The sequence below is a fragment of the Dasypus novemcinctus genome, chromosome 21, assembly GCF_030445035.2.
Source record: "Dasypus novemcinctus isolate mDasNov1 chromosome 21, mDasNov1.1.hap2, whole genome shotgun sequence".
Classification (NCBI taxonomy): domain Eukaryota; kingdom Metazoa; phylum Chordata; class Mammalia; order Cingulata; family Dasypodidae; genus Dasypus; species Dasypus novemcinctus.
In genome coordinates this window covers 55796284-55807736 of record NC_080693.1, presented here as the reverse complement: position 1 = coordinate 55807736, position 11453 = coordinate 55796284, and positions in this window count along the sequence as shown.

Sequence of the window (11453 nt, the reverse complement as noted above, 5' to 3'; positions counted from 1 at the left end):
TCCCGGGGACAGCAGAAGGCCAGGAAGGGGGGGCGGGGGGGGGGGCCCGGCCAGAGAGTGTGTCCCCCAAATCGCACAGCAATTCTGGGCCCGTCCAGCCCCCCAAGTGTGTGGGAGCCCCCTGTCCTGCTGGAGGCTTAGACAACAGGTGGTCCTCGGACATTCTGCTGGGAGGCTGGTCCTACCGCAGTGCCTGGTCAGGTCCAGGCAGGGTAGCCTGGTGAGCCAGAATCCCAGGCGGGACAAAGGCGGCGTCTGAGAGGCGCAGCGCTTCCTGTCATCCTGGGACAACGCCCTCCTCCTCCCCAGGAGCCTGCCAGGCCTGGGATGGCAGAGCCAATGAGGCATGAGATGGGGAAGGAGAAACTTCCTTGGGATGAGATGAAGCGAGACACAGGAGTGAGAGGTTTACAGCTCGAGGCTAATCCTGCCCACAGATGTCTCTGGCTGGGGCCCAGCCAGCTCTGGGCTTGGGGAGTGGGGGGAGATGGGAGGCAGAAAGTAGGGGATTCAAGGCAGAAGGGAGGAGGGCGAGAAGGAGCCCGTGGAGGCGGCTGCAGTCCCACGAGGGAGGGGCGGCTGTCCAGCCTGTCCTGACCCTCGGGTCACCACCCCAAGGGCAGAGGGAGAAGCTACTCGGCACGCACCAGGAGGCTGCACCCCTCTCGGCCCCCGTCCCATTCCCAGATTTCTTGGGGGAAGAGTGAAAAAGTCTTCCACTCGGCCCCAGCACGTGGGGCGCCCACCCTGGCTGTTCTCCATCCCAGGGAGAAGAAGCGGGAAGGCTCCTCTGGGGGTTGGAGGACAGCGAGATTTATGATTTACTGGGCGACAGTCAGGCTTGGACGCCTGGGGTGATGGCTGACTCCCTCTCCTGGCTTCTTCAGCGCCAGCTCCTCCCGCCCCCCCCCCCCCCCCCCCCCCCCGAAAGCAGCACACATTGCTCGAGCTGCAGGAGAGGCTCAGGTTAGACGCCAAGACACCAGGGGTACGGACAGCGGGTGCGAGACGGCAACCTCTGCCCGAGGGCGCCACGGGGCTGGGAACTCCACCCGGGACAGGGGTAGGGGCGAAGGGCTTCTCCAGCCCCTTCAAATCCAGCCTGAGCTCTTCGGCCCAGGCCCAGAGAACTGGTCAGCACAGGGCTATAGAGAAAAGGATCCCGTGGACGAGGAGGCAGGGGACGCTCGGGAGACACCCAGGACCTTGGGTGCAGCGAACGGCTCAGAAGCGGGAGGAGTCGGTCAGGTGTGGCGCCGCAGCGCCCTCTGTTGGCCAGAGGCGGAGACAGCCTTGACGGGCTGCAGGCCTCTACCAAACCCCAGGAGTCATCTGAGCTGGGAGAACCTTGGAGACTCCTATTTGAACCCATATATATGGGTTCAAATAGGAGTCTCATATATTTTATATATGTATATTTTAAGACTTATTTTATTTATTTCTCTCCCCTTCCCCCGCCCCCATTGTCTGTTTTCTGTGTCCATTCACTGTGTGTTCTGTGTCCACTTGCATTATCAGGCGTTCCTGGGAATCTGTGTTTCTTTTTTTTTTTTTAAGATTTGTTTATTTATTTATTTCTCTCCCCTTTCCCCCGCCCCAGTTGTCTGTTCTCTGTGTCTATTTGCTGCATCTTCTTTGTCCACTTCTGTTGTTGTCAGTGGCACGGGAATCTGTGTTTCTTTTTGTTGCGTCATCTTATTGTGTCAGCTCTCCATGTGTGTGGTGCCATTCCTGGCAGGCTGCACTTTTTTTCATGCAGGGCGGCTCTCCCTGTGGGGCGCACTCCTTGCGCGTGGGGCTCCCCTACTCAGGGGACACCCCTGCGTGGCACGGCACTCCTTGCGCATAGCAGCACTGTGCATGGACCAGCTTACCACACAGGTCAGGAGGCCCTGGGGATCGAACCCAGGACCCTCCATATGGTAGATGGATGCTCTATCATTTGAGCCACATCCGCTTCCCTGAACCCATGTTTTATTGCTGGGAAGACTGAGACCAAGATAGGGACACGACTGACCCAAAGAGGGGGGCCTTCCTAGTCTGTGGTGGTACCAAGGGGTAGCAGGGGCTCCTTAGCCACCCCCACCAGCCATGCTCCTCACCATCCACCCCAAATACCCCACATCCAGCCGGCTATACAAATGCGGTTTCCATCTATACCTCCCACCCCTTCTCCCCAGACAGTGGGCCCAAACCCCTCCTATAACAATTCTAGGGAAATGTATTAGTCAGCCAAAGGGGTGCTGATGCAAAATACCAGAAATTGGTTGGTTTTTTAAAGGGTATTTATTTGGGGTAGGAGCTTACAGATAGCAGGCCATAGAGCATAAGTTACTTCCCTCATCAAAGTCTATTTTCATGGGTTGGAACAAGATGGCTTCCAAAATCTGCAAGGGCTCAGGCTTCCTGGGTTCCTCCTTTCCAAGGTCTTGCTTCTCTCTGGGTTCAAGTTCCTTTCTTTCCAGGGCTTGCTTCTCTTTGGGCTCAGGGTCCTCTCTCTTAGGAGCTGACTTCTCTTTCCTCTGTGAGCTCACTTCTCGAGGCTCCAGCTTAAGGCTTCAGCATCAAACTCCACCATCAAAACCCCGACATCAGAAACCCTCAACCCTGTCCTTTGCCTTGCCTTTTATCTGTGAGTCCCCACCTACCAAGGGGTGAAGACTCAATGCCCTGATGACATGACCCAATCAAAGCCCTAATCATAACTCAGCTATGCCCAGGTACAGGCCAGATTACAAACATAATCCAATATCTATTTTTGGAATTCATAACTATATCAAACTGCTTCAGGAAGCATCCATCAACCATGTGGGATCTAATTCCCCCCTCAATATAAAGGTGGAGTGGACATCACCATCCCAGGGTCCATAGGATGGAGAAATAAAATATAGATTAGAATGGATTTACTGGTATTTTATTATAAAACTATTGTGACTAGTAATGGAAGAAATTGTAGCATTGATGTGGAGACAGTGGCCACGGTAGTTGCTGAGGGCAGAGAGAGGGAAGAAGAGATGAGATGTGGGGGCATTTTCGGGACTTGGAGTTGTTCTAAATAATATTTCAGGGACAGATACTGGACATTATATATTCTGCCATAACCCACTAAATGTCCTGGGGGAGAGTGTAAACTACAATGTAAACTATTACCCATGTGGTGCAGCAGTGCTCCAAAATGTATTCACCAAATGCAATGAATGGGCCACAATGATGAAAGAGGTTGTTGAGATGGGTGGAGTGGGTGGGATGGTGTGTGTGGGGTATATGGGAACCTCTTGTATTTTTTAATGCAACAATTTTTGTAGTCTATGTATCTTCCCAAAAAATGCAATTTAAAAAAAGGCAAAAATTTCTAGGGAACCAGATGTAGCTCACGCAATTGAGCTCCTGCCTACCACATGGGAGGTACCGGGTTCAGTTCCCAGTGCCTCCTGGAGAAGATGAGCAAGACAGCAAGCTGACACGATGGGAAGGCGCGGTGAGCTGACACAACAAGATGATGCAACAAGGAGGCACAAGAGGGAAGTCAATGGGAGACACAACAAAGCAGAAACCTGAGGTGGTTCAAGCGATTGAGTACCTTCCTCCCACATGGAAGGCTCTGGGTTCAGTCCCCAAGTCCTAAAGAGAAGACAAGCAGACACAGAGAGCACACAGTAAATGGACACAGAGAGCAGCCTTGAGCACAAAACAAGGGGTGAGGGGGAATAAATAAATAAAATGAATCTTTTTAAAAAAATTCTAGAACCCCCTGCCTCCCCAGCAACCCCACTTCACCCCACCCCAACCCCCAGCCTCAGGACACACCAAGCAATTTCCCTCACATGAAGCCTTATGCTGATATCTCCCCAGGAAATGAAAACTTTTCATTTATTTCTTTTCCTTTTCCGAACTTTATTGGATTGTCTTATTATTAATTACAAACCATAGTACTCCATGTCCTTTGTATGAGGTCAAACAAACCAGAAGTATCTAAAAAAAAATTGATAATCCACTCTCTCCTTTGCAGCCCCATACCCTGAGGTCACTAGCACAGCAGAAGTGTCGTCCTTCCTTACATTTCTCTAAGGGTGACGCTCAACAAGTAACAAGCACTGAGACCTGCCCTGTGCGTGAAGCCTGGGCTACAGGCCAAGCAAGTCCACAGTCAAGGGGACTGCTGGCCTCACGGAGCTGATATTCTAGCAGAGACATGAGAGAGTGACTCAGAATGTTTCCAGTAGTGATGAGTTCGTGGGGAAAAATAAAAGGTGGGGTGACTCTGGGAGTGACTGTGCCCCAGGGGGCAGGGATGGCTGTTAGGTGGAATTGTCAGGGAGGGGCTCCATGAAGAGAGGACAACGGAATATTTGCGTTGAGCCCAGTAGAGGGCGCTGTAGACCACTGTAAGGAATTTAAGTCCAAGGTCACTTGGAACCCCCCCAAGGGCTTTGGGTGGGAAGGGAATCTGATCTGATAGTGAGCTGCACAAGGACCCCTTGGGTGTGCCCTGGGTGGAGACAGCTTGAGAATGGGCCATGGTGGTCGCCAGAAGACAAATTAGAGATAGAAATAGAGATTGCTTCTATTTATTTATTTATTTATTTAGGAGGATGAGGGATTGAACCCTGGACCTCGTACAGGGGCTCAAACACTGAGCTACATCCACTCCTGAGATTCCTTCTTTTTAAATAAAAATGGGCTCGGACAATAAATACACTTATTCTGCAACTTGCTCTTTTTCCTTCCAGTTCTTGACTCCAGAAATCACCAGGTCAGAACACACAACTCCAACTCCAAAGGGGCAGCGGATCCCAGTCCAGCAGCTAGTGCCCCACAGCTGCTGCAGCCCTGGTTGTTAATCTTTTTATTTTCCGAATTTAAAAGGTAAAAAATGTATCTCAACAATTTGAGCCACAAAGTAAATGAAATAGTATTGGATTATAACCCAAAGCATAAAATAAATATCTATGAGGGCATACTGATATAAATAAATGATTGACGGATTAATAAATAGGGGAGGGAAGCGGATTTGGCCCAACGGATAGGGCGTCGGTCTACCACATGGGAGGTCCAAGGTTCAAACCCAGGGCCTCCTTGACCCGTGTGGAGCTGGCCATGCGCAGTGCTGATGCGCACAAGGAGTGCCGTGCCACGCAGGAGCGTCCCCCGTGTAGGGGAGCCCCAAGCGCAAGGAGTGTGCCCCGTAAGGAGAGCCGCCCAGCGCGAAAGTTCAGCCGGCCCAGGAATGGTGCCACACACACCGGAGAGCTGACAAAACAAGATAACGCTACAAAAAGAAACACAGATTCCCAGTGCTGCTGACAAGAATGCAGGCAGGCAGAAGAACACACAGTGAATGGACAGAGAGCAGACAACTGGGGGTGGTGGAGGGGGAAGGGGAGAGAAATAAATAAATAGGGGAGAAGAGACAAAGCTCGCACGAAGAAAAATTCCAAATAAATTATTAAGATACTTCACACTGAAGGAGAGACTTCATAACACCCCACTCCTTAAGTGTGGGCTATGCATAGTAGCTTCCAAAAAATAGTGCGGAAAGGAAGGGGACTGAGAATGACTACAGTGGAGAAGCCTGGCAAAGACGACCTCAGTCAGGTGATCAAGGTCAGCATCAACTGTGATAAGTCATGTTAATATAGGATAGGATGTGATGAAAATGGCATTTTCTCTCACTGGTCTCCCCCTTCCCCCAAAACCAACCAACCAACCATACCCCAGTCTGATAAAAAAACATCAGACTAATCCCAATAGAGGGGTATCCTACAATGCACCTGACCAGTACTCCCCAAAACTGTCAAGGACATCAAAAACAGGGAAGTCTGTGAAACTGTCCCAGTCAGGAGGAGCAGGGTGACTACCACAATGTGGTCTCCTGGATGGGATCCTGGAACAGACACAGGACATTAGGTAAAAGCTAAGGAAATTGGAATAAAGTGTGGACTTCAGTTAATCATAATGTATCAGTATTGGTTCATTAACTATAACAAACGCACCACGCTAAACTAAGACATCACCCATAATGGGAGCCGGGGGGGTGGGGGCAGCACAGAGGAACTCGCTGTACAGTCTGTTTAATATTTCTGTAAATCTATTAATAAAAAATACAGCGTATTGTCGTTTAAATTGCATTTCCCTGACTCGTCGTGTTGAGGCTGAGTCTTTCTGTTTATTACTTGTGCATACCCCCTTTTGACTTTTTCTTATTGGTTTATCAACACTTTTTCATAGTTGGGACCATAATCCTTTGTGACATGTGTTGCAAATATTTTTCCGTCTGCTATTTGCCTTTTCATTTTGTTTACGGAAACTTATGCCCCTCAGAACTCATCTGTAGGTAATCTTTATGGCTTCTGGCTTCCCTGACTTACGGAAGAAGCACTTCTTCACCTTCCAGGTATAAGAATTCTTCTTCTAATATTTTAATAGAAGAATATTTTCTTCTAATATTTCTATCCCTTACTTTAAATCCTTACATCTTTAATCCATCTGGGATCTAGTTTGTGAATGGTGTCAAGTAGGGGGTAGGATCTGGCTTTTCTTCCAGACACGTCACCAATATATCAGCATGATTTGTAAAATAAATTGAACTTTCCCTTAGTTGACATTTCCTTTTTATAGATATTAAGCTTCCATGTAGATCCTTGGATCTACTTCCAGGAGACTATCTTCCCCCACATTCTCCATGCAATTGTCAATATCCAGTTCAAAAGTCCAGGAAAACAATGTGGTGTTTCCTCAGAAAGTTAAATATAGAATTACCATGTGAGCCAGCAATCCTGCTTCTAGGTATGTATCCTATTGCAAGCAGAGACTTGAACAGATTTGCACACCAACGTTCAAAGCAGCACTATTTCACAATTGCCAAAAGGTGGAAACAACCCAAGTGTCGATCAACACAAGGATGGAAAAACAAAATGTGATATACACTGGAATATTATTCAGCGGTAAAAAAGGAATGAAGTTCCATGCTATTATGTGGATGAACCTTGAAGATATCATGTTGAATGAAATAAGCCAGACACAAAAGGACAAATACTGTATGGTTTCACTTATGTGCAATATCTAGAACAAACAAATTCATTGAGACAGGAAGTAGATTTGAGGTCGCCATGGGGCCAGGGGGAGGACGGAAGGCCGATCATTACTTAATCAATATGGAGTTTGTTTGCCCAGAGTTTTGGTGATGGATGGTGGTGATGGTAGCACATTGTGAATGTAATTAACACCACTGAATCATACACATAAAATGATTGAAATGGCAACTTTTGTGTTCTAGATGTTATACAGTAAAACTCATATATAAATTAAAAAACGCTGAAGTCCACACCCATCTTCTCCATGACACTGTCCACCAGCCCCCATTCCCCCCACCTGGACTCCCATAGAACTCATTTAGGGCACAGAAAGTATTGAGCTCCTTCTGGGTGTCAGGTGCTGGAGAAGGGGAGGGCCAGTGAAGACGGCCGGGTCTCCAGGAACTCCTAGTCTGGGTGGGGAAGAGGGAGGAGGGGGGAGGGCAAGAGGAGAGCACAGTGTAGCCATGCTGTGAGTGGAAGGAAGCCATGCCGAGCTAGGGCAGGCCCTGCCGCAAAGTCAAGAAAGAAGGCGACAATGGAATATTATTCAGTGACTGGAATGAAGTTCTGACACAGCTACAACTGGATGAGCCCTGAGAATGGTATACAGGGAAAGGAGCAGACGCAAAGGGACGAGTAACGCATGATTCCCCTGTATGAGGTGCCTGCAGGAGATAAACTCAGAGACAGAAAGCAGAATAGTGGTTACCAGGGTTTAGGGGGAACGGGAGGGGGGTACATGGGAACTGTACTTTCTGGGTGGTTTTTCTATAAAGCTACAACTGCTCTAATAAAAAGAAGGAGGGTAAAGTCAGGCCTTGTACTCAAGTGAACAAAAAGTACAAAGTCCCTGAGGCAAGGCCGAGCCTGGTGTGTTTAGGGGGCTGTAAATGGTTCAGAGACCACAGCATAGGTGTGAGGGGAGGGGAGGGGAGGGGAGGGGAGGGGAGGGAGGAGGCAGGCTGGAGAGATAAGCAGGGCCAGAGCACAGAGCACTCTCAGACTAGCTAAAGAGTTTGGACTTTCTCCTGGGGAGCAATATGAGTAGGCTGACACTCATTTTTCCATATCCATATTTCATCTATATTATCACGTACTTAGTAGTTTTCTTTCCCTCTCCGCCCTGCCCCCTATTGGTTCCCTTGGCTGTTTGCTTTTTGTTTGCCTATTGTTTTCGGGGGTTTTGCTCATTGTCTACTCATTTGTTTTTGCTCATTGTCTGCTAGTTGTTTGCTCGTTGTCTGCTCATTGTTTGTTTTCTTTAGAAAGCACTGGGAGCTGGAACCCAGGAACTGCTTGAGTCACATCTGCTCCCTCTCCCCACCCCCTTTATTACTAAAATAAATGTAGGAAAGCAGATGTGGCTCAAGCAGTTGGTTGCCTGCCTACCACACGGGTGGTCCCAGCTCATTTCCCAGTGCCTCCTAAAGAAGACGAGCAAGACAGAGAGCTGACACAACAGGCTTGTGTGGTGAGCTGACATAACAAGATAACACAACGAGGAGACACAAAGAGAAAACACAATAAGAGACACAGCAGGCAGGGAGCAGAGGTGGCTCAAGAGATTGGGCGCGTCCCTTCCCAATTGGGAGATCCCAGGTCCGGTTTCCAGTGCTTCCTAAAAAGAAGATGAGCAGACACAGAGAGCACACAACGAACAGACACAGAGAGCAGACAGTGAGCACAAACAACAAGGGGAAGAGAAATAAGTAAAATAAATCTTTAAAAATATAGGGGAAACGGACTTGGCCCAGTGGTTAGGGCGTCCGTCTGCCACATGGGAGGTCCGCGGTTCAAACCCTGGGCCTCCTTGACCCGTGTGGAGCTGGCCCATGCGCAGTGCTGATGCACGCAAGGAGTGCCCTGCCGCGTAGGGGAGCCCCACGCGCAAGGAGTGCGCCCGGTAGGTAGAGCCGCCCAGCGCGAAGGAGAGTGCAGCCTGCCCAGGAATGGCGCTACCCACACTTCCTGTGCAGCTGAGGACTAGAGAAGCGGACAAAGAAACAAGACGCAGCAGACAGACACCGAGAACAGACAACCGGGGGAGGGGGGAATTAAATAAAATAAATAAATCTTTAAAATATATATATATATATATTTAAGTATTTTAAAGGGACAGTTTGTATCACTACCCTAAATGGGAAACCAGTATCCCTTGCCATAAATAGAAGAAAGGCCTTAAAAATAAACACATTTCTATTTAAATGTACTATAATACAAAAGGTACTCTCAGAACCAACACAACGTGTAGCTCACTTCAGGCCTCACTAGCATGGCAGGCAAAGGTGTTGCCTCTGGGAGCCAAGTCACCTGGGTTTTAATCCCAACTTCAAAGAGTCCTGGCTGTAGGTCCTCAGCGAGGTGCCTCGCCTGGCCAAGCCCCAGTTTTCTCATTTGTAAAATATAGCAGTAACAGCCCCTACCTCATTGGGTTGTGAGGTGGAAGGAGAGAATGGGGTGAGGTTGAGGGAGTGCTTTCAACTAGTGGGGAGCCTTGGGAAGCAGGAAAGGGATACCTTCACGTTTGCATTTTAGGACAAAACCTCCAGCTAGCTACAAGATGGGGGAGGAATGGTTGGGAGAGACAGTCAGGGCTCTGATGGGTCCTGAAACGCAGCCCAGGCAGAGGGGGGGTGGAAGAGAGGGAGCCAGGGAAGGTGGGGAGGCTGACAAAACTCGCTCCACAACCAGATATGGGAGAAAGTCCAGAGGCAGCATAGCCGGATTGCGCTAGGTTCTTGGCTATGTTACATAAAAGAATTTAAGAACACGTTGCTTTAGTTAGGCCAGTAGTTTATTAAGGAAATGGGAGAAGAGACTAGAAAAGGCGGAAAATCACAGATTACAGGTCCCCAGGTGTAGCTGCGGGCTGCTCCAGGCGGAGAGAGATTTGGTTTGTGCTGTTACTTTTCAAACCAGTAATTATTCCTCCCTTGCTAACGTTGGAGGGAGGGGTGCCAGCTGTTGCTGATTTGATTGATTACCCCACCCTCATCTGGGGGAGGGGTGGATGAAGGCCCCTTGAGAGCATCTGGGGCTTTTCCTTGACCCAGGACAAAAGCTCGTTGCACGTGGGAGATTCTCGCAGGGTTCTTCAGCAGCCTTCTGGTGAGGTCTTCTGCGGTCTGCCCCTCAGGGGTTTTCCAGGCCGGGTTCCTTGGCCACGTGTTTCCCGGCCCTGTTTTTCTGCCAGGTTTTAGGCTCCTCTCGCATTCCCTAAACTAGCCTGCCTGGCCCAGCTGGCCCAGAGATTCTAGTGAGATTGGGGGGGGGGGGGGAGGCGGTCCCGGCCAGACAGCCCGTGACCAGGCCGCTTTTAGGCCGGCTGGCCCTGCTGACCCTGCAGGGAGGGTCTGGGTGGCCGTTCCCAAGAGCCGTTCACCGCCCGCGCTGGCCCTCCGTGGCTCCGCTGAAACCTTGGGGTCTGGAGCGTCAGAGCACAAGGAAGACCCCATCTGGGGCAGGGGGTGCAGGGAGAAAACTCAGCGAGCAGCTCCTGCTTTCTTTTCATCGAGGGTGTAGAGGAAAGGCCCTCGCCCTGGCGTTCTCCCGTACCCCGACTCTTCCGTCGGCCGCCCGCCCCCCTCGATCCCTCCTGGCATCTTAAACCTCGGATCTGCCGTGGAATCGGAAGACCCTAGGCTCCATTTCCCCAAAGGAAGCCCAGGACAGTGGCGCTCGGGGCAGCCCTTCCGCTTCCCGGATCGCTCGCGCGGCGTGCGCCTCGCCCCGCCCCCGCCTCGCCCCGCCCCCGCCTCGCCCCGCCCCCGCCCCGCCCCGCCCTCTCCCCGCCCCCGCCCCGCCCCGCCCCGCCCCCGCCCCGCGACGCCCGGGGCGCCCGCGGGAGGGGAGCTTCTCCTCAGGGCTCGCTGACGGGGACCGCTGAGCGCTGCCACCTCCCCGGCCGCCAGGCGTCAGCAGCGGCCTGGAAATGCGCCCGGCGCCGGCCTGGGAGGGACGCTCCGAGCCCGGGGGCTTCTCCCGAGGCGGCTGCCCTCGGCGCTCTGGCCTCCGGGTCAGAATTCGGCCCCGGGCGGCGCGGAGACCAGAGAGGCCGAGCGGGGCAGGGGAGAGGGCGAGGACCCTTCCTCCCCGCCCGTCCCGGCCCCTCCTTTGAAAAGGAAGCGGGAACTTCTCACAACAGATGTTCTATTGACCAATTTCACAAAGACCCCGAGGCTCAGTTTCGGGGCCTCAAGCGGCACAGAGCAGTCGCCGCCGCCTCCCAGTCGAGCTGTGTCAACCGGGAGAGCTGCCTCCCTGCGTGCTCCGTGGTGCCAAAGCAACGCGTTAACATTTGTCATTGAATGAGTAAATAATGCGTAATATAATAATAGTCAGCCTTTATGGAGCACTTACTGTATGCCAGCAGCTTTG